We start from the raw sequence: 24647 nt of genomic DNA, 5'->3' as shown, positions 1-24647 counted from the left end.
GGTTCAAACACTCCACACTGCAAGCAAGGAGGAACTCTGCAGAGGATTGAGCAATGGGAAAAAAACAACCAAAATATAACAGCAGGGTGCACACAGCATATACCGGAAATATTTCCTGAAGGGTTGGACAGTGTATGAACCCTTTTTAATATAGCATTACTCTCAGATGCAGGAAACATAACAACCTTTCAAAGCACACAAAAGACAGAAACTTATCTAAAATGACCAGACAGAGGAATTTTCCCCAGAAGAAAGGTCAAGAAAAATCATAGCCAGAAACTTGCTTAAAACAGATATAAGCAATATATCAGAACAAGAATTTGGAACAACAGTCGTAAGACTACTTGCTGAGCTTGATAAAAGCATAAAAGACAGCAGAGAAAACCTTGCTGCCAAGATAAAAGAAATAAAAGCTAGTCAGTCTGAAAAACAATGCTATAACTGAGAGGCAAAACTGACTGGATATAATCACAATGAAGATTAAAGATACAAAGGAGAGAATAAGTGATATAGAAAATAAAATTGTGGAAAATGATGAAGCTGAAAAGAAGAGGGAGAGAAAACTATTAGATCACCAAAGTACACTCAGGGAACTCAGGGATTCCATAAAACAAAGTGATATCTGTATCATAGGAGTCCCAGAAGAAGAATAGTGGGAAAGAGAGGCAGAAACTTTACTTGAACAAATAATAGGTGAGAATTTTCCTAATCTGGGGAAGGAAGGAGGCATTCAAGCCCAACAGGCACAGAGAATTCTGTTGTGCCCAAGATTATGTATCGGAGAAATCACCAAGGAGCCGACACCGATGCAAACACACGAGGGTTTATTTACAAGCTCGAGCTTGGGTCCAAGTATACTCGACACAGCGGAGCAGGGACTTGGACCCCGAGGTGGGTTCCAGCTTAGTCTTATGGGCTGGTCTAGGGGACCTCCAGAAGGCGTGGAAGAATTTCTCTAGTTCTGTTTATATTCTAATTCTAATATGGGGCTTTCAAGGGCATTAAGCTCTGTTCTCATTCTGATATAGGACGTTGAACTCTGTTATCATTCTAATATGGGGCATCCTGCCACTGGCTTTGAGCTCTGTTCTCATTCTAATATGGGGCTTCCTGCCACTGGCATTGAGCTGTTTTCATTCTAAAATGGGGCTTTCTAGGGCGTTAAGCTGTAAGCTGTTTTTTTCTGTAACTGAAGTAAGATAAAGTTCAGCTCTTATTCACAGGGGCCTGAGATGGCTGTACTTGTGCTAACACTGAACTTAAGGTGGAATGGCCTTAATTTTCTTGGCCTCCACAAATTCCCCTCAAAATAAAAAAAAATAATGATTAATTAATTAAATTAAAAAACAAAAAATAAACAGGTCAACAATAAAGACATGTAATAGTGAAAGTTACAAAATAGGAAGGTAAAGAGAGAATCCTGAAAGCAGCTAGGACAAAAGTCCCTTAATCCCCCAAGGTAGACACATAAGGTTAGCAACAGATCTGTCCACTGAAACTTTACTGGCCAGAAGAGAGTGGCAGGAAATATTCAAAGTGCTAAATGGGAAAATATGCAGCCGAGAATACTTTATCCATCAAAGCTTATCATTCATAATAGAAGGAGAGATAGTTTTCAAGATAAGTGAAAACTAGAGGAGTTCATGAACATTAAACCAGCTATACAAGAAATATTAAAGAGTACTCTTTTTTTAAATAATAAATTTATTTTTTATTGGTGTTCAATTTGCCAACATACAGAATAACACCCAGTGCTCATCCCGTCAAGTGCCCCCCTCAGTGCCTGTCACCCATTCACCCCCACCCCTCGCCCTCCTCCCCTTCCACCACCCCTAGTTCATTTCCCAAAGTTAGGAGTCTTTATGTTCTGTCTCCCTTTCTGATATTTCCCCATTTCTTCTCTCTTCCCTTCTATTCCCTTTCACTATTATTTATATTTAAGGGTACTCTTTGAGAGGGAAAGAGAAACTAAAAGCAACAAAGACTAGAAAGGAACACAGGCAATTTATAGGAATGGTGACTACAGATAATACAATGACACTAAATTCATATCTACCAGTAATTACTCTGAATCTAAATGGACTAAATGCTCCTATCAAAAGACATATGTCAGAATGGATTTAAAACAAAACAAAACAAGACCCATCAATATGCTGCTAACAAGAGACTCAGCTTAGGCCCAAAGACTCCTCCAGACTGAAAGTGAGGGAGTGGAGAACCATTGCTCACGCTAATGGATATCAAAAGAAAGCTGGAATAACCATATTTATATCAGAAAAACTAGATTTTAAACCAAAGACTGTTAGAAAATATGAAGAAGGACACTTTAACATAATGAAGGGATCTATCAAACAAGAATATCTAACAATTTCAATATTTATTCCCCTAACTTGGGAGTAGTCAAATATATAAATCAATAACTAATATAAAGAAATTCATTGATAATAATATAATAACAGTAGGGAACTTTTAACACCCTACTCATGGCATATAATGAAATTCATTGATAATAATATAATAACAGTAGGGAACTTTTAACACCCTACTCATGGCATATAATGAAATTCATTGGTAATAATATAATAACAGTAGGGAACTTTTAACACCCTACTCATGGCAATATTTATTCCCCTAACTCGGGAGTAGTCAAATATATAAATCAATAACAAATATAAAGAAATTCAATGATAATATTATAATAACAGTAGGGAACTTTTAACACCCTACTCATGGCATATAATAACAATAGGGAACTTTTAACACCCTACTCATGGCACCCTACACATGACAGATCATGTAAGCAGAAGATCAAAAAAGAAACAAGGGCTTTGAATGTGACAGTGGATCAGATGGACTTAACAGTCATATTCAGAGCATTTCCTCCCAAAGCAGGAAAATACACATTATTTTTTAATGTCCATGGAATATTCTCCAAAATAGATCAAATACTGGATCACAAATCAGGACTCAAACAGTACAAAAAGATTGAGATCATATCATGCATATTTTCAGACCACCATGCTATGAAATTTGAAGTCAACCACACACACAAAAAAATTGGAAAGCCCACAAATACATGGAGGTTAAAAAACATCCTACTAAAAAATGAATAGATTAATCAGAAAATTAAAGAAGAAATCAAAACATACATGGAAGCAAATGCAAATGAAGACATGACAGTCCAAAACCTTTGGGATGTGGCAATGGAAGTCCTAAAAGGGAAGTATATAACAATACAAGTCTTCCTCAAGAAGCAAGAAAAGTCTCAATTACACAACCTAACCTTACACCTATAGGAGCTGGAATAAAGAACAGCAAATAAAGACTATGTCCAGCAAGAGAAGGGAAGTAATAAAGATTAGAACAGAAGTCAATGATACAGAAAAACAACAACAACAACAACAACAAAAACACCAGAAGATCAGATCAAAGAAAGTAGCAGTGGGTTCTTTGAAATAATTAACAAATTTGACAAACCCCAAACAGACTTATCAAAAAGAAAAGAGAAAGGACACAAATAGAATCATTAATGAAAGAGGAGGGAATACAACTAACATGGCACAAATACAATTATAAGAGGATATTAGGAACAATTATATCCCAACAAATTAGGCAATCTGGAAGAAATGGATAAGTTCCTAGAAACCTAGAAACTACCAGAACTGAATCAGGAAGAAATATAAAATTTGAACAGGCCCCTAACCAGTAAAACAATTGAATCAGTAAGCAAAAATCTCCCAATAAACAAAAGTCCAGAGCTAGATGGCTGCCGGGGAAATTGTATCTAACTTTTAAATAAAAATTAATACCCATTCTACTGAAACCATTCTAAAAATTAGAAACAGAGAGAAAACTTCCAAACTCACCTCATAAAGCCAACATTACCTTGATTCCAAATCAGACAAAGGCCCCACTAAAAAGGACAATTACAGACCATTATCCCTGATGAACATGGATGGAAAATTATTAACAAGATGCTAGTTAATCAAATCTAACAGTACATTAAAAGGATTATTCACCATGACCAAGTAGGGTTTATTCCTGGGCTGCAGGGGTGGCTCAATATGTGCAAATAAATCAACATGATATATCATGTTAACCAATGAAAAGATAAGAACCACACGATCTTCTCAATAGATACAGAAAAAGCATTTGACAAAATACAGCATCCCTTCTTAATAAAAACCCACAAAAAAGTAGAAATACAGGGAATAACCCTCAACAACATAAAGATATATACAAAAGACCCACAGCTAAAATCGTCCTCATTAGTGAAAACTAACAGCTTTTCCTCTAAAGTAAGAACACAACATTGATGTCTATTTTCACCATTGTTGTTCAACATATTGCTGAAAGTCTTAGCCTCAGCAACCAGACAACAAAAAGAAATAAAAGCATCAAAATCAGCAAAGAAGATGTCAAACTTTCACTCTTTGAAGATAAGATGATACTCTGCGTAAAAAATGTGAAGAACTCCACCAAAAAAATGTTAGAACTAATATAGGATTTCAGCAAAGTGCCAGGATATAAAATCAACAGAAATATGTTTTATTTCTATACACCAATAATTAAGCAGCAGAAAGAGAAATCAACATATTGATCCCATTTATAACTGCTCCAAAAACAATAAGATACATAGGAATGCACCTAACTAAAGAGATAAAAGATGTGTAATATGAAAGCTATAGAACCCTTATGAAAGAAATTGAGAAAGACACACTAAAAAAATGGAAAAATATTCCATTCTCATGGATTGGAAGAACAAATATTGTTAAAATATTTGTACTATCCAAAGCAATCTACATATTCAGTGTAATCTCTATCAAAATAATGCCAGCATTTTTCACAGAGATAGAACAAACAATCCTAATATTTGTGTGGAACCAGAAAAGATCCTGAATAGCCAAAGAAATGTTGAAAAAGAAAACCAAAGGTGGAAGCACATCACAATTCCAAACTTCAAGCTGTATTACAAAGCTATGATCATCAAGACAGTATGTTTCTGGCCCAAAAAATTATATATATAGGTGAATGGAACAGAATAGAGAACTCAGAAATTGACCCACAACTATATGGTCAAATAATCTACAAAACAGGAAAGAATATCCAATGGAAAAAAGACAAGTTTCTTCAACAAAGAGTGTTGGGAAAATTAGACAACTACATGCAGAAGAATGAATCTGGACCACTTTCTTACACCATATTTATGAAAATAAATTAGAAACATATGAACGGCTTGTGTAAGATAGTAATCTATCAAAATCCTAGAGTAGAACACAACCAACATCTTTGAAGTCAAATATCAATGACCTCAGCTACAGCAACTTCTTGCTAGACATGGATCCAGAGGTAAGGGAAACAAAATAAAAAATGAACTATTGGGACTTCATCAAGATAAAAGGCTTCTGAATAGGAAAGTAAACAATCAACAAAAAATAAAGGAAACCTACAGAATGGGAGAAGATATTTGCAAATGACATATCAGATAAATGCCTAACATCCAAAATATTTAAAGAGCTTAACACCCAAAAACAAAAAAATCCAGTTAAGATATGGGCAAGAGATATTAAGAGACATTTCTCCAAAGAAGACATACAAATGACTAACAGACACATGCTCAACATCACTCATCATAGAAATACAAATCAAACTGTAATGAAATAACTCCTCACACTGGTCAGAATAACTAAAATTAACAGCTCAGGAAACAGCAGGTATTAACGAGGATGTGGAGAAAAGGGAACACTTTTCCACTGTTATTGGGAATGTAAACTGGTACAGCCACTCGAAAACAGTATGGAGGTTCCTTTAAAGGTTAAAATTAGAAGTAACCTATGACCCAGCAATTGCACTACTAGGTATTTATCAAAAGGATACAAAAATAGTGTTGAAGAGGCATATGCATCACAATGGTTATAACAGCATTATGCACAATAGTCAAAATATTGAAAGAGTCCAAGTGATCATCAACTGACTAATGGATAATGAAAAGGTGGTGTATACACACACACACACACACACACACACACACACACACACACACAATGGAATATTAGCCATCAAAATGACTGAAATCTTGCTATTTGCATTCATATAGATAGTACTAGAGTATATTATGCTAAACGAAATAAGTTAGAGAAAGAAAAATATTATTTTATTCATATGTGGAATTTAAGAAATAAATAGATGAACAAGGGGGAAAGGAAGGAAAAATAAAATAAAAACAGGGAGGCAAACCATAATAGACTTTTAACCATATGGAATAAACTGAGGGTTGATGGAGTGGAGGAAGGTGGGGGGATGGGGTAAATGGATTATGATGGGCATTAAGGACAACACTTATAGTAAACATTGGGTGATATATGTAAGTGATAAATCACTGAATTCTATCCTTGAAATTAATACACTATATCTTAACTAACTTGAATTTAAATAAAATCTTGATAGAAAAAAAGAAAAGGAGGAGAAAGATGTGGAAAGACTTTCTATTTGTTGAGGGTTTGGGGATTGCCAGGGTCAAAGCCAGTCACTTACATTTGTCCTTTCATTTATTCCTTACATCCCTTTGAAGTAGGTGTATTATACCCACTTTCCATACAAGAAAATGAAGTCTCAAAGTATTTAATAACATGACTGAGGTCTTATATCCAGTAAATTTGTATAGCCAGAATTTATACCCTGGATCTTACCTTAGCATTATTCTAATAAGAAGTACAAAAGCCAGCTACTGTTAATGTTGGTAAAGTGAATTTGAACTGGTAAGCTTGGACTCCACAGGAGTTATAGCAGTGGTTTGCTTTTACACTTATTCATTTGGGAGGCCCATCTTAATTACCTATAAGTAATTAATAGGCCCATCTTGAATATCCTATTGAGAAAGCTTGTGCTGTTTCTACACCATCATTCAAGAGATTATTTCATCTTTGACTTTACTATTAATGTTTAACTCTATTGCCTAGGCTCTTCCCATGTTCCAGAATAATCATAGGCCATTTGAAGCAGGTCACTTGACTGGTCCTTTCTAAATTTCTCAAATTGCATGTGAAGAAGTAGGTTCCTATTATACAGGGGTTGCTCCAAAGTAGAAATACTCTTAACTTGCTCACTTGCTAAAAACAATGGAGTGAACATTATAAAATCAATTCTATATTATGATGAGGAAATGGTTTTCTTCACTTTAGTTGTCTTTGATAAATTTTATAAAGTGAATTTATGAACAGTTCAATGCAATTCTTCCATTTAAAAATTTTAATGATTCTTTTCTACCAATTTTACTATTTTGTGTCCAAAGACAGCCAGTAGATGTTATTTTGATTACATTGTTTTATGGCAACAAATTGTTACAACAAAATGTTCTCCATTGTGTATTTTTCCTGTAATATGGAAAAAACTTCCTTCTTTTTTGAGAGGATGTGTGATATTTAACATAGCATTAGACATTATAGAAATTAAAAGTTCTTAGATGTGACTTGAGTTATTCATCTTTTTTTTTTACAATTCTGTCTCTCTCTAAAATCATTAAACCTCTCTGAATCTTGAGGCACACAATACTTGATCATGTCTGTATTTGCTGGGTAATAGTGGTTTACCAAGCATATTCTAGTACCATGAAGGATTATAATCCTGGGCTTTGGACTAAGTCCTTTTGTCTTCCTTTAAAATTTTTGTAAGAGTGTCTTTGACTTATGCCAATAGTTAGTGCGTATAATTATGAACTGATAAGCAGTCATGAAATATCTGAGTTTCCACAGGCTACATAGTTGAACAGTTAAGAGCATAGGGTTTAAATTCAGACTGTATGGGTTAAAATTCCAGGTAGTGGTTTAAACCATCATTCACTGTTGGTTATCCTGAGAAAGTTACTTAACTTTTCCTTCTCAAAGGCTCGATTTCTTTTTTGTCAAATAAAGATGATTTCAATTTTACATTTTTCTTTTTAAAATTAAGATAGTATGATATGCTTTACGTTGTGCCTAGCACATAGTGGGCACTTGATAAAATGTAAGGTATCATGATGATGATGATGATGATGATGATGATGATGATGATGATATTTAATTTTAATGAAGAAAACATGCATTTGTGAGCTTAAGGGTTTGGGATCTAATATGTCTTCCAGGGACCACTACCAAACTATCTCAGAAAAGCAGTTGCCCTTATGTTTTGGGACATTTAAAGGAGTCTAATTTTAAGAACTCAGAGCTTGCAAGGATGGGGAAAAGAGGAAAGAGTTTAGCGAATTTATCTTTTTAATGTTTGTGCTTGCTAGGTAGTTGGGTATCCCTGAAAGGCGAACATGCATATGAGGAGAGGGAAAGAAACAATGCCTCAAGTAAACAGTGAAAAGCAATAGTTCACTGTTTCTCACATATGATTAATAGACTGCCCACCTGCACCTAGAAAGGCGTTTATTTTTTTAAAAAACAGAATTCTGAGCCCATTCAAGAATTCTTGAATTATATTCCAAGTCACATTAAGGTCTGAAAATCCAATAGTATATGAAATTAGGTTGATGTGGGTTCAAATCCCATTTTGCCACATAATAACTATGTCCAAAGCTTCTACTCTTCTCATGTCACTGCCAATTCTGCTGTTAGCTCCCTATCTCCCTCCCTTATTTCCTCCTTGTTACTATATAGCCAATCCCAACTGCATAAACTCATTTAGGTAGTTGTGCAACCAGCCATCTTTTCCCCTGAGACCATTGCGTTGTTATCACTTGACTGTTCCTTACTGAACTTAAACAGTGTTCTTGCTAACAAGTAGTTTTTGTTTACTTCTCATTCTCAATGGTTGGTCCTGACATAGCTGCTAGTCCTCCTTTCCAGTTTCTATGCGATTTGAGTTACTGTCTTGATCAATCAGATGCCAAGTACTATAGACTTTTCTATTAGTTTACCCACTTTACAGATCTTATAAAAACTTGTAAAGCCCAGAAACTCTATGATGGCTCAATACTTCCTTGTATCCTAGTGCTGATAAAGTACTATATCTTATTCATCAGAAAAGAATACATGTATTAGGTGTGGGAGAAATGGACTAGGAGGCTACATTTGAGCTGGATTTCAAAAAATAAGCAAGATTTTACTCTTAGTGATGGAAAAAAACATTCCTGAGAGAGGCAACAGTAAGAGCAAAGATAGGACTAAGAGATTGGTGAATGTCTCAAGGATTCTATAAACATTTCATTGGTATTCATAGTGTAGTGGGGGGAAATCTCACAGGATGCTTGTTCAAAATGTCATTCATGGACACTGTAAACATATTGAATTATGATCTGTAGGAATGTGACTCAAGAGTCTGCATTTTGAGCATCAGAAGCCACATCAAAAAGAATCAAGTACTATAAGTAACTAACGCTATGGAGCTGAGGACCTGGGGAGACCAAGCCAAGTCTTTCTTAAAGGGCTAATAACTACATAGCTTGAAAAATGAATAAAAATGAATAATTAATTCCTAAAAGAAGTGGCAGTGTTTGGAATTAGTCTAGGTCCAGGGAACCATTTGAGATATAATACATAGGATTCTAGGAGAAAAAGAAAGAAACTGATCTGAAATTCAGTAATTTTTGTGGTGTGTGTGTGTGTGCACGCACTCACAAGTGTGTATATGCACATGTGGGTAGGTGTGTAAGAGAGAATAGAATAGAATAGAGTAGAGTAGAAAAGAAAGTGAAAAGAAATCCTGATATGGTTTTGGAGTACCAGGGAATCCTCAGTAAGAAAGCAGATACAGTCTGTAGATTTGAGACTATGGAAATCAGATAGACTCAAGTGAGAAGTATGGTAGTGAGACAAAAGTCAAGAAATTTTATTGATTTAAAACCTTACTTTATTATATTTACAAAGTCCTTTCACATATTTTCACAGTTAACATTAATACTCATAACAACTTATGAGCATAAGTATTCATGTCACTCTTTTGGACAGTAGAAAGCTGAGGCCCAGAAAATTTAAGTGACTAACTTATGATCATCTATCTAGTAGTTAGAATAAATTAATTCTGAACCTACTTTTCTAACTCAACATTGAGTAATATTACCAATACACCAATACCACCTCTCTCAGCTATGTAAATAATAACATCAGTAATAACAACTAACATTACTTAAATGCTATGTGTCAGACATTGTTTTTAGCACTTCGTATGTGTTGATTCATTCACTCTTCTTTTTTTCTAGAATCAACCAATCTAAGGTTGGTTTCCCATCCTGACTTTTAAAATTCTTGCATCTAACATATGTGCCTTCCCTATGCAGAACCTTACAACTCTTTGTAAAACACATATCCAAAAATGGTGGAAGAACACCAAAAAAAAAAAAAGGACCAGTGGAAGGGCACTTATAAGCTACAGGACTAGACAGGTCATGTTTATTTATGACTATGTTCATGTAGCTATCTCTGATGACCAGTTGTAAGGAAGTAGTTAAGTAGTAGAATACCACCTAACTTTAAAATGTTGACCAACAGTGCACATTTCCATGAAGATTTTATTTGAGCTTCATCTTTTGTGAGCCTTGGGATATTGTGCCAACATACAGCATGCAATATCATTCATGTTTGTTTCCCTAAGGTGTATTTTTCATCTTTGAATTGTTTGCTTTCTCAAACACACACAGGTAGAGAGCAAAAACCAGTTGTAAATAGTCATCTTTTAACTCTAACCAATTCTAAATAGATTTTGTAGCTCATATGTTAAGTATTTGTTAACAGATTTAAAAAAGATTCTTTACTGTCTGTAAACAGAAGACATTTTAGATGTTGGGTAGAGGAAGATAAAAACCTGGGAGGAATTAGAGGCACTAGCAAAGCATTTTTCCATGCCTTATCTCTTTGCCTGCCTCTTTTCTGGCTTAGTTTTGGGGCCTGAAAATCCATACATTCTGTTTTTCTTGAGTTCGTTTTCTTATTATTTAGAATTGGATCAAAACAGGTTTTGACTGAAAGATGAAAATACTGCTAGTCAATAATTTTACAGTGGTTATAGTGCCAATAGAATAAATCCAGTTAGTATTCTCATGAGAGGAGAACCATCAAAACGATACATTGTGGTGTAAATAAGGTCTTCTGCCCTGAAGAGGCCTTAACCTAAAAATATTTATTGAATACCCACAATGTGTGAGACATTCTGGTATTTTGATGGACACAAACATAAATTAGATGTGGAACCTCCTCTTGAGGAGATTGTAATCTAGTAAAGATAACAAAGCTTGCATGCTAATGTGTGTATATATTTTAGACTGCATTTATGTGGTAACAGCTCTATAAGACATAGACTTATATCAACAATTACCTGTGGGAGTAGAAAACGAAAGAGAAGCTTAATGCATTAATTTACCTATTGTTCATTCCTTACTGTGCATATAGTCAGTATATGTTTATCATAAACAAAATCCTCTTCAAATGCTATAAAAAAGATAGCATTTACTGAATTTATCATCGTTTTATTGTGCTGAGGTAGCTTTTTTCCTTTGTTAGGATGGTACATTTTGCTGTCATACCCATGGGTTGATTTCCCTCAAAATAAAGGACTCCTGGCTCAATTTATTTAAAACATAACTCAACATCTTTACTCTCTGCTCCTTCTTTCACCATCTTTGCCCTCTCAGATATACCCTCTTCAACACACATTTATATAATACACATTCATATGGAAGTTCTCCCTTCATTAACAATGTTCTGCTTTTGCCAGTTGTCCCATGTTATTGTCAGCATCATATTTTAATGAAATGAGAAATTTTGTTTTAAAAACCAAGTCCAGGCAGCCCCAGTGGCGCAGCGGTTTAGTGCCACCTGCAACCCGGGGTGATCCTGGAGACCCGGGATCGAGTCCCATGTCAGGCTCCCTGCATGGAGCCTGCTTCTCCCTCTGCCTGTAACTCTGCCTCTCTCTCTCTCTCTCTCTCGGAATAAATTAATAAAATCTTAAAAAAATAAATAAAAGCCAAGTCCATTAATTCGCACTTACTTGTTTCCTTGCACTTGTCCTCTTTGTGTTTTGGAAGTCATCTTTCACTAATAGCATGCATCAATTAATTAACATATGAAATTATTTCATCAATTTGTTAGTGTGTTTTCCTATTTCCTATTTATTGTCTGCTTCTCATTAGATTATAAACTCCATAGATGCAGGGACCTTCCCTGCATATTTATTGCTCTTATCTCTGTTTCTTACAAGTGCCAAGAACCAAATAGGTTCAGCTCAATAAATATTTATTAAATGAGTGATTGAATTTAGGGAATCCCAAGTGGCTCAGTTGGTTGAGTGTCTGACTCTTGGTTTTGGCTCAGCTCATAGTCTTGGAGTCCTGGGATCCAGCCCTCATTGTGCTCTACACTCCGCAGAATCTGCTTGTCCCTCTCTCTCTCTCCTGGCTTGCATTCTCTGTCTCTCTCTTTCTCGCTCCCTAATAAATAAATAAAAATAAAATCTTAAAAAAGTAAATAAATGAATGATTTCAAAACTCCTAACCCTTAATATTTCCCCAAAATTCTATCAATTTATCATTTAATAATGTTTCTTAGATTTTCTGCTTCCTACACACTTCTATAGTCCACACCTTCCAATTGACTCCTTATCCCTTTAGACTTAAAAAATAATTTATTACCTTCAGTCATTTTTTAACCCATTCTGCATATTACTGGTCTACCAATTTCCTTCCTGTATCCTTCATCTCATTTCATAACTTAAGAATCTTTTTCAAATTCCTCTTGTTTTTGTTTTTTTTTTTCCTCTTGGTTTAAATGAAAGAAATGATGTGAAGGCTTAAAGTGCTTTGTGAAGGTTAGATCTTTCTGTTGCTTATTGGATTATAAAATTTATCAGCAATTATTTCCATCCTATGTCTTTCCATATTTCTTTTCAATAACACATTTTAGACCTTCCAACTTTAATAATTTTGATAATCTGATGAAAAGCTTGGAGCCTCTTCCCAAAGATACACGCATAAATGTTTTAGAGAAAGAATCCCTTTCATAATATAAATCTTATAATAAAACATTTCATTATATAAAGTCTCATATTTTTATAAAGTTTCACATGCCTATGACTTCTGTTCCTATGTAGTACTTTTATCTTCTCTAACTGTAGTCCCCAGAACATTTAGTGTAATGTTGAACTCAGAACAAGCACTTCATAAATACTTGCTGACCTGACATACAGATTCTTATCCATTTGAGTTTCTGTGAAAAAAAATACTAAATTCTTTTTTTAATTTATTTTATTGTAATTTAATTTGCCAATATGGCATAACACCCAGTGCTCATCCTGCCATGTCCCCCTCAGTGCCCATCACCCAGTCACCCCAAACCGCGCCCACCTCCCCTTCCGCCACCCCTAGTTCATCTCCCAGAGTTAGGAGTCTTCCATGTTCTGTCTCCCTTTCTGATATTTCCCACTCATTTTTTCTCCTTTCCCCTTTATTCCCATTCACTATTTTTTTATATTCCCCAAATGAATGAGACCATATAATGTTTGTCCTTCTCCAATTGACTTACTTCACTCAGCATAATACCCTCCAGTTCCATCCATGTTGAAGCAAATGGTGGGTATTTGTCGTTTCTAATAGCTGAGTAATACTCCATTGTATACATAGACCACATCTTTTTTATCCATTCATCTTTCGATGGACACCGAGGCTCCTTCCACAGTTTGGCTATTGTGAACATTGCTGCTAGAAACATCGGGGTGCAGATGTCCCGGCATTTCATTGCATCTGTATCTTTGGGGAAAGTCCCCAGCAGTGCAATTGGTGGGTCGTAGGGCAGATCTATTTTTAACTCTATAATTCATATTAGTGTTGTAATTCTCTTTATCTCTCCTTCTTTAAAATAAAATAGTATGGTTGTTGAAAGTATACATCCATCGGTATGCAGTAGTTTAATTTATGAATAGTCTACCAACTTCAATTGTATCTTTCTCATTTATTTATGTATTTATGTATTTGTGTATGTATGTATGTATGTATGTATGTATGTATGTATGTATTGGAGTTCTATTTGCCATCATATACTATGACACCCAGTGCTCATCCTATCAAGTGCCCCCTTCAGTCCCAGAAACCAATCACCCCACCCTCCTGTCCACCTCCCGTTCCACTACCTCTTGTTTGTTTCCCAGAGTTAGGAGTCTCTCATGTTCTGTTATGCTTTCTGATATTTCCAACTCATTTTCTTTCCTTTCCCCTATAATCCCTTTCACTATTTTTATACTCCCTGTATGCATAAAACCATATAATGTTTGTCCTTCTCCGATCGACTTATTTCACTCAGCATAATACCCTCCAGTTCCATCCACGTCGAAGCAAATGGTTTATATTTGTCGTTTCTAATGACTAATATTCCATTGTATACATATACCACATCTTCTTTATCCATTCACCTTTTGATGGACAACGAGGCTCCTTCCACAGGTTGGCTATTGTGGACATTGCTGCTATAAACATTGGGGTGCAGGTGTCTCAGTCTTTCACTGCATATGTATCTTTGGGGTAAATCCTGAGCATCACAGATGCTGGGTTGTAGGGGAGCTTTATTTTTAACTCATTGAGGAACTTCCACACAGTTTTCCAGAGTCTCTGTATCAGTTCACCTTCCCACCCAAAGTGCAAGAGAGTTCCCTTTTCTCCATATCCTTTCCAACATTCGTTGTTCCCTGTCTTGTTAATTTTCACCGTTCTCACTGGTGTGAGGTGGTATCTCATTATGGTTTTGATTTGTATTTTCCTGAATGCAAGTGATACAGAGCATTTTGTCATGTGCTTCTTGGCCATGAGTATGTCTTCAATGGTGAAATTTCTGTTCATTACACTTGCCCATTTCATGATTGGATTGTTTCTTTGCTGTTGAGTTTAATAAGTTCTTTATAGGGATCCCTGGGTGGCGCAGCGGTTTGGCGCCTGCCTTTGGCCCAGGGCGTGATCCTGGAGACCCGGGATCGAATCCCACATCGGGCTCCTGGTGCATGGAGCCTGCTTCTCCCTCTGCCTTTGTTTCTGGCTCTCTCTGTCTCTTAGTCTTTCATGAATAAATAAATAAATAAAATCTTTAAAAAAAAAAAAAAAAATAAGTTCTTTATAGATCTTGGATGCTAGCCCTTTATCTGATAAGTCATTTGCAAATATCTTCTTCCATTCTATAGGTTGTCTTTTAGTTTTGTTGACTGTTTCTATTGCTGTGAAGAAGCTTTTGATCTTGTTGAAGTCCTAGTAATTCATTTCTGCTTTTGTTTCCCTTGCCTTCATAGATATATACTGCAAGAAGTTGCTGTGCCCAAATTCATACAGAGTGTTGCCTGTGTTCTCCTCTAGGATTTTGATGGATTCTTGTCTCACATTTAGATCTTTCATCCATTTTGAGTTTTTCTTTGTGTATGGTGTAAGAGAATGGTCTAGTTTCATTCTTCTGCACGTGGCTGTCCAATTTTCCCAGCACCATTTATTGAAGAGACTGTATTTTTTTCCGGTGGATAGTCTTTCCTGCTTTGTTGAACATTAGTTGACCATAAACTTGAGGGCCCTCTTCTGGGTTCTCTTTTCTCCTCCATTGATATATGTGTCTGTGTTTGTGCCAGTACCACACTGTGCTGATGATCACAGCTTTGTAGTACAAATTAGAATCCGGCATTTGATGCCCCCAGCTCTGGTTTTATTTTTCAATATTCCCTTAGTATTTGGGGTCTTTTCTGATTTCACACAAATCTTTTTTTTTTAAGATTTTATTTTATTTAATCATGAGAGATACAGAGCAGGAGAGAGAGAGGCAGAGACACAGGCAGAGGGAGAAGCAGGCTCCATGCCGGGAGCCCGACTTGGGACTCGATCCCGGATCTCCAGGATCACGCCCTGGGCTGCAGGCGGCGCTAAACCGCTGCGCCACACGGGCTGCCCTGATTTCACACAAATCTTAAGACGATTTGTTACAACTCTAAAGAAAGTCCATTGTATTTTTTAAGATTTTATTTATTTATTCATGACAGACAGACACACACACACAGAGAGAGAGAGAGAGAGAGAGAGAGGCAGAGACACAGGCACAGGGAGAAGCAGGCTCCATGCAGGGAGCCCGACATGGGACTCGATCCCAGATCTCCAGGATCATGGCCTGGGCTGAAGGTGGCACTAAACTGATGGGCCACCAGGGCTGCCCAAGTGCATGGTATTTTGATAGGGATTGCATTGAATATGTAAATTGCCCTGGGTAGCATAGATATTTTCACAATTTTAATTCTTCTAATCCATGAGCAGGGAATATTTTTCTGTCTCTTTGTGTCTTCCGGAAATATTTTCAGAAGTGTCTGGGGATCCCTGGGTGGCGCAGCGGTTTGGCGCCTGCCTTTGGCCCAGGGCGCGATCCTGGAGACCCGGAATCGAATCCCACATCGGGCTCCCGGTGCATGGAGCCTGCTTCTCCCTCTGCCTGTGTCTCTGCCTCTCTCTCTCTCTCTCTCTCTGTGACTATCATAAATAAATAAAAATTAAAAAAAAATATTTAAGAAGTGTCTGTAGTTTTTAGTGTATAGATTATTTATCTCTTTGGTTAGGTTTATTCCTATGTATCTTATACTTTTGGGTACAATTGTAAATGGAATTGACTCCTTAATTTCTCTTTCTTCAGTCTCATTGTTAGTGTATAGAAATGCCGCAGATTTCTGGGCATTGATTTTGTATCCTGCCACATTACTGAATTGCTGTATGGGTTTTAGCAATCTGGGGTGGAGTCTTTGGGTTTTCTATGGACAGCATCATATCATCTATGAAGATGGAGAGTTTCAGTTTTCTTTGCCAATTTGAATGCCTTTTATTTCTTTTTGTTGTCTGATTGCTGAGGCTAGGAATTATAGTATTATGTTGAATAGCAGTGGTGAGAATGGATATCCGTGTCGTGTTTCTGATCTTAGGGGAAAGGGTTTCAGTTTTTCCCCATTGAGAATGATATTTCCTGTGGGCTTTTCATAGATGGCTTTTAAGATGCTGAGGAATGTTCCCTCTATCCCTACACTCTGAAGGGTTTTGATCAGGAATGGATGATGTATTTGGTCAAATGCTTTCTCTGCATCTATTGAGAGGATCACATGGTTGTTTTTTCTCTTGTTGATATGATTTATCTTGTTGATTGTTTTAACACTGTTGAACCAAACTTGCATCCCGAGGATGAATCCCACTAGGTCATGGTGAATAAACGTCATAATGTACTATTGGATCCTATTGGCTAGTGTCATGTTGAGAATGTTTGCATCAGTGTTCATCAGGGGTATTGGTCTATTTTTCTCCTTTTTGTTGGGGTCTTTTTCTGGTTTTGGAATTAAGGTGATGCTGACCTCATAAAATGAGTTTGGAAGTATTTTGTCCCTTTCTGTATTTTGGAAGAGCTTTAGTAGAACAGGTATTTTTTCTTCTTTAAACGTTTGATAGAATTCCCCTGAAGCCATCTGGCCCTGGACTTTTGTGTCTTGGGAGGTTTTTGAGGATTGCTTCAAGTTCCTACCTGGTAATCAGCCTGTTCAGCTTTTCTATTTCTTCCTGTTCCAGTTTTGGTAGTTTGTGGTTTTCTAGAATTGAGTTCATTTCTTCTAAATTGCCTAATATTTTGGTGTATATTTGCTGATAATACATTTTTTTGACCTCTGAACCTTTTTTTGGCCTCCTGCTCCTCAAAGGGTACCCTGTTTTGCTGCCTCAGCACTTCAGAATTTTGGTGTGGTTGGTCTCAGACACCACCTTGCCATCCATGATCTTGCGGGTGGTGGTTTTCTGGATGGTCTGCAAGGAGTTGCTGCTGTCCAGGGCGTCAGTAAGACTGAAGTCCTCCCCGTCTTCCAACAGGTGACAGTAGGTAGCATTCTCAGCCTCCAGCTTGACCTTGACATTCAGCAGGGCCTCAAAATTCTGCGCCTGGCACTGACCCTCTGCCCGGGTCTGGGACAGCTCTGACTCCATTTGCAGCAGGACCCCAGTGAGCTGCTCCATCTGCATCGCATAGTGAGTCTTGACCTCCCTCAGGCTGCTCTCCAAGCTGGCCTTCAGTTTTCTCATGGAGTCCAGGTTGATCTCCAAGGACTGGACGGTACCTCTCATCTCCGTGAGGGTCATCTCAGCTTCTCCGATCTCAGCGGTCTGTGTGGTGACCACTGTGGTGCTCTCCTTGATCTGCTGAGACCAGTACTTGTCCAGTTCTTCCCCGTTCTTCTGAGCCAGCTTGTCATACTGGGCCCGGATATCTGCCTTGCTCTTGCTGAGGTCCTGAGATTTGGGGGCATCCAACTCCACCGTCAACCCAGAGTTGGCGATTTGGTTTTGTAGACCCTTTACTTCTTCCTCGTGGTTTTTCTTCATGAAGAGCAGCTCCTCCTTGAGAGCTTCAATCTCTGTACCTGCAGCCGAGTGACATTGGTGTCATCAATGACCTTGCAGAGCCCATGGATGTTGCTTTCCACGGACTGGCGCCTGGCCAGCTCCGTCTCATTCTTGACACGCAAGTCGTCAGCAGCAAGCCGGGCATTGTCAATCTGCAGAACGATGCGGGCATTGTCCACAGCACTTGCAAAGATCTGAGCCCTCAGGTCCTCGATGGTCTTGAAGTAATGCCCCCAGTCTCTGACCTGGGGGCCCTTCTTCTCCAGGTGTTCCCGGATTTTTATCTTCAATCTCTGATTATCAGCCTCCAGGCTCCTCACCCTCTCCAGGTAGTAGGCTAGGCGGGCATTCAGGTCTTGCATGGTCTTCTTCTCGCCCTGTATGCCCCCTATATCTGCCAGACCCCCAGCCATCCCCGCAGCCAGGCCCCTGGATCCCCAGCTGCCCCGGAAGCTGGTGGAGCAGGATATGGAGATCCAGAGCCCCGTGCCTGCGTAGACGCTGGCACACTGCTGCTGATCGGCCAGACCTAGTGGCTGGGCGACTGCACAGAGCCCAGGGACCGATAGTTGGAAGAGAAGGTGGAGCAGGTGGTGAAGCTCATGCTGCTCGAGAGCCAGAGGGCGACTCAGGAGGCCAGGGCTCAGGCTCGGGCCAGGGCTGATAATATGTTTTTAAAATTGTTTGTATATCCTGCGTATTGCTTATGATCTCTCCTTTTTCATTCATGATTTTATTAATTTGATTCTTTTCTCTCTTTTGTTTTTAGTAAGGCAGGCTAATGGTTTATCTCTTATTAATTCTTTCAAAGAACCAACTCCTGTTTTTTTGTTTTTTGCTTTTTTTTTTAAATCTGTTCTACAGTTCTTCGGTCTCTCTTTCATTGAGTTCTGCTCGAGTCTTTATTAACTCTCTTCTTCTGCTTGGTGTAGGTTTTCTTTGCTGTTCTTCCAGTTCCTTTAGGTGCGAGGTTCACTTGTGTTTCAATTTTCTCCAGTTTTTTTGAGGGATGCTTGTATTGCAATGTATTTCCCCTTAGAACTGCTTTTGGTGTATCCCAAAGATTTTGAATGGTTGTATCTTCATTCTCATTAGTTTCCGTGAATCTTTTAAATTCTTCTCTAATGTCCTGGTTGACCCTTTCATCTTTTAGCAGGATGCTCTTTAACCTCCATGTGTTTGAGTTTCTTCCAAATTTCTTCCTGTGATTTAGTTCTAGTTTCAAAGCATTGTGGTCTGAAAATATGCAGGGGCAATCCCAGTCTTTTGGGTTCAGTTGAGACCTGATGTGTGACCCAGCATGTGGTGGACTCTGGAGAAAGCTCCACGTGCACTTGAGAAGAATGTATATTCAGTTGCATTTGGATGCAATATTTTGTATCTATCTGTGAAATCCATATGGTCTAGTATATCATTTAAAGCTCTTGTTTCGGGGGATCCCTGGGTGGCATAGTGGTTTAGCGCCTGCCTTTGGCCCAGGGTGCGATCCTGGAGACCCGGGATCGAATCCCATGTCGGGCTCCCGGTGCATGGAGCCTGCTTCTCCCTCTGCCTATGTCTCTGCCTCTCTCTCTCTCTCTCTGTGTGTGTGTGTGTGACTATCATAAATAAATAAAAATTAAAAAAAATAAATAAAGCTCTTGTTTCTTTGGAGATGTGGTTAGAATATCTGTCATTTGCAGAAACCGCCATGTTGTAGTCTCGCAGTATTAGTGTATTATTATCTAAGTATGTCTTAACTTTGGTTATTAATTGATTGATATACTTGGCAGCTCCCACATTAGAGACATAAATAATCATGATTGTTAGGTCCTCTTGTTGGTTAGATCCTTTAAATATGATATGGTGTCCTTCTTCATCTCTTACTATAGTCTTTGGGATAAAATTTAATGTTCCTGAGATGAGGATTGCTACCCCAGCTTTCTTCTGAGGATCATTTGAATGGTAAATGGTTCTCTACCCTTTCATTTTTAGACAGTAGGTGTCCTTATGTGTAAAATGAGTCTCTTGTAGACAGCAAATAGATGGGTCTTGCTTTTTTATCCAGCCTGAAACCCTGTGTCATTTTATGGGATCATTAAGCCCATTCACGCTCAGAGTTACTATTGAAAGCTATGAATTTAGTGTCATTGTAATACCTATTCAGGCTCTGTTTTTGTGGATTTTTTCCTTTGGGCTTCCTATTTCTTTTACAGAATCTTCCCTAATATTTCTTGCAGAGCTGGTTTGGTGGTCACATATTTTTCCAGTTTCTGCCTATTTTGGAAGACCTTTATCTCTCCTTCTAATGTTAATGTGAGCCTTGCTGGATAGAGTATGTTTTGCTGCATGTTCTTCTCATTTAGTACCCTGAGTATATCCTGCTAGCCCTTTCTTGCCTCGTAGATCTCTGTGTAGAGGTTTACTATTAATCTAATATTTCTCCACCATATAAGTTACAAATCTGTTGTCTCCCAGTGCTTTAAGGATTTTCTCTTTAATTTTGAAATTTGCAAGTTCCACTTTTAAATGTTGAGGTGTTGAACGGTTTTTGTTGATTTTGGAGGGACCTCTGTATATCCTGGATCTGAATACCTGTTTTCCTCCCAAAATTAGGGAAGTTCAAATCTATGATTTGCTCAAATATGCTTTTTCTGTCCCTCTGTCCCTCTCAGCTCTCTCTATAATCTCCAATTATATGTAGACTTTTCCTTCTGAGACTATCATTTATTTCCATAAACCTTTCCTCATGGTCTTTTAATTGTTTTTCTGTTTTTTCCTCAGCTACCTTCCTTGCCATCAACTTGTCTTCTATGTCACTCACTCTTTCTTCTACCTCATTAACTTTCATCGTTAGGATCTCCAGTTTGGATTGCATCTCATTTAATTGATTTTTAATTTCAGCCTGATTAGATCTAAATTTTGTAGTCATGAAGTCTCTTGAATCCCTTATGCTTTTTTTTCCAGAGCCACCAGTAGCTTTATAATTGTGCTTCTAATTGGGTTTCTGACTTTGAATTATAATCTAAATTCTGTAACTCTGTGACAGAGAGTACTGTTTCTGATTCTTTTGCATTGAGTTTTTCCTTCTAGTCATTTTGCTCAGTGCAGAGTGGCTGTATGAGTGGGTTGAGTCAAGAATATCAACCACAACCTAAGTAAATTTCACTGTAGATGATTTTGATGAGGCCAGAGACCAGAAATTGAAAACAAAGATCAGAACGAAATAAAACAAAAGCACCACTAAAGTGAAAAACAAAATTTAAAACAAAGTAGTAAAAAAATAAAATGCCAGGAATCCCAAAGAAGAAAAAAAAGAAAAGTGAAAAAAAAATAAGAGAAATAAGCAAAATTAAAGAGAAAAAAATAGAAAAAAAGGAGAAGAAAAGGGAGGGGGGCTGGAGACGTTCGTGGTGACAAAGTTGTAGTGGAGGGATAATGTTGTCTACCTGAGGGGTCCTAGAGTGTGATCCTCTTGGTTCTCAGTATATTAAGTTCTGTATGTAGAAGTTGCTCAGTCCCAAATTTATATAAACCAGAAATACTTGTATAGAGCCCCACAATTGACCACTAATACATAAATGAGATAAAAGAGGACAGCAGAATGGGAATGAAGAGTGAATATAATCTCACAGAATGAACCAGCACGGTATACCACTTGGTCCTGGGTGCATGCTGGTCATGTTTTAGAAGGTATTAACTTTTGCCATTGTAGAACAAAATGAGGCAGAGAAAACGAAAAACACAAAACAACAACAACAACAAAAAATATATCTTGTATATCTCCCAAAATTAAGTTGAGTGTTTTGAAGGGAATCTGGAGGTGGAAATATATCTAAGACATGTAACTGGAGAAATATGAATGTCAAAAAGGAAGAAACTCAAAAATGAAGAGGTGGTAAAATATTGTAGTTAAGACGGGAAAAGAGAAAATACTGGAAATTTTTAGTCTGATATAAACATGAGTTGTACTGGAAAAAGAAAAAAAAGAAGGAGGCGTACCTTCTAGTTCTGTATACTGTAAATCCCTTGATTTCCCCTGGAGCTTTCCAGCACTGCTGGGTCAAGAACCTGCTCTTCCCCCGTTCTTCCAGCCGGTCTTCTGGGGGAGGGCCTGCTGTGCTGATTCTCAGGTGTTTGTGCCTGGGTGGAGATGCCCCCACCGCTGGGTGCCGAGCTCAGGGGGAGCTGTTTACCCCATGAGGCCTCTGTTCCCTGGCAGCCCCACCACTCCAGGAACAAGGTGAAACAAGGAGGAAAAACAACAATGGCCACAGCCAGATTTCCAGCTCTGTAGTCAGCTCCCCACTAGTAACTAATACAGTCTCCCAGTCCACACTGGCTTAGATGCTTCTGGAGCCAGAGTGGGTGCACTGATCTGCACAGCTTGGGGCACTCAGTGGCAGGAGAGTCCTCGCTGTCCTGTGCCTTCCCTGCTTCTGTCTATCCCAGCAGGAGTGCAGGGTCGTGGGCTATGTCCGCTTGGGCACCCTGGGATCCAGGGTCCTGCGCTGCTGGAATCGCTCTCCCAGCTGGTGGCTCCCGAAGGCAGCAGGGCGCAGACACCTCAGTCTGGAGCCACCAGCCTAACTGACTGGCTTCTTCCAGATGCCCTGCTGGATGCATGCTCTAGTCCTTTACTGAGAATGGCTCACAGTTCGTGGTGCACCTTCCCTTGGGCACACGTCCTTTATTAGTGACTCTGGCAAAGTGGAGGCTTCGCTGACTCTCCTGCAATTCTGCCTGATTTCCCTGCTGAGCACTTTTCTGTCCAGGAAGAATCTGGTGCGGATTTTTTTAAAGCTATTGTTTCTCCAGGGCTGGGTTTTCCTGTCCCAGAGGCTTTGGCCGCAGGCCTTAGCCTGACTCCTTGGGGTGCCCCTCCCCCACTTGATTCTCTTTAATTTTATTTTTTTCCACCTTCCTACCTTGTTAGAATAGAAAACCCTTCTATCTGTAGCATTCTGGCTATTCTCTCTTTAAATCTCAGGTCAGATTCGTAGGTGTTCAGAATGGTTTGAAAGTTATCTAGGTAAGTTGATGGGGCCAGATGAGTTGGGGACCGTACTCCTCCACCATCTTGACTCGCCTCCTCTGTTTTTTTCACTTAAGCAACAAATTTTCCATGTGCTTGGGTAGTTCAGTCGGTTACGTATCCAACTCTTGATTTCAGCTCACATCATAATCTCAGGGTTGTGGGACTGAGCCCTGTATCAGACTCCATGCTGGACATGAAGCCTGCTTAAGATTCTCTCTCTCTCTCTCTCTCTCTCTGCCTCACCTACCCTGCATGCATGTGCTCTCCTATCCCTTCCTTCTCTTAAAAGAAAATTCAGGGCCAGATTCTGGTTCTTTATAAGAGCAGCTATATGCCCTTAAAAATTGCAGGATTTACACCTTAGTTTAATTTTTTCCCTCCCTTAATGGTGTTCAGAAACAGATGAAGCATTTTTTTAATTGTGCTAGTAGATTTATTAGAATTAGACATATATTGACTATATCCAAATGTATTCCTTACCTCTGCTCAATGGAGGAGCTAGAGACCTTCATTCTGTGTCCTTTTGCTCTGCCAAATGAACAGAAATTATGGGCATCTCCTTTCTAGACCAAATCATTACATGGGAATAAGTTATCAAATGCCAAGGAGGGTTTGGTGAAGCCTCTACACTTTGCTAGGTTAGACGGGAAAATTACTCTAATATACCAGATATTTTGTTTTTTGTGTGTTTTGTTTCTTTTTTAAGATCTTATTTATTTATTCATGAAAGACACAGAGAGAGATAGAGGTAGAGACGCAGGCAGAGGGAGAAGCAGGCTCCATGCAGGGTGCCCAATGTGGGACTCGATTCTGGGTCTCCAGGATCACGACCTGAGCCAGAGGCAGCGCTAAACCGCCGAGCCACCCGGCCTGCCCAATATACCAGATATTTTGATAGAAAATGTCAAAAAAATTGTAGGTATCCATTCAATAGGAAATTTAAACATAACAAAGAAATTCCATCTATGTCTGGATATGTAATAATTACAAGAAATATTCCAGTCTTAACTTTTGGTCAAATTGACTGCATAATAGTTTGTTTAAAAAAAAAAACACACAGAATTTCCAGTCTTTCACTAATCACATTTTCATGTAGATGAACCCCACAGTGCATATTGACCAGAAGTTGTGACAATAATTGTTCTTTGAACTATTCAGCCACTGTGTTTACTGAGGAAATGATTGTATTTAGTACAGCCTCAAAAAATATATTTGAAAACATATTATCTGGTAAAGAATAGGAAAAATACAATTTTAACTCATACCATATATCCCAGT

The 24647-nt window shown here is 38.2% G+C and overlaps 1 protein-coding gene and 1 pseudogene across 4 annotated transcripts in view; one reads left to right on the top strand and one right to left on the bottom strand.

Moving 5' to 3' along the window:
- SH3BGRL (SH3 domain binding glutamate rich protein like) overlaps positions 1-24647 on the top strand; it is a 339550-nt gene that overhangs the window by 37374 nt on the left and 277529 nt on the right. The gene's annotated exons all lie outside the window — the stretch shown is intronic.
- Positions 17675-18956, bottom strand: LOC140627814 (keratin, type I cytoskeletal 18 pseudogene; annotated as a pseudogene).

Source organism: Canis lupus, chromosome X (assembly GCF_048164855.1).
Source record: "Canis lupus baileyi chromosome X, mCanLup2.hap1, whole genome shotgun sequence".
Taxonomy (NCBI): domain Eukaryota; kingdom Metazoa; phylum Chordata; class Mammalia; order Carnivora; family Canidae; genus Canis; species Canis lupus.
The sequence above is the reverse complement of the archived record's forward strand: the minus strand, read 5'-3'. Positions and strand labels throughout refer to the sequence as shown.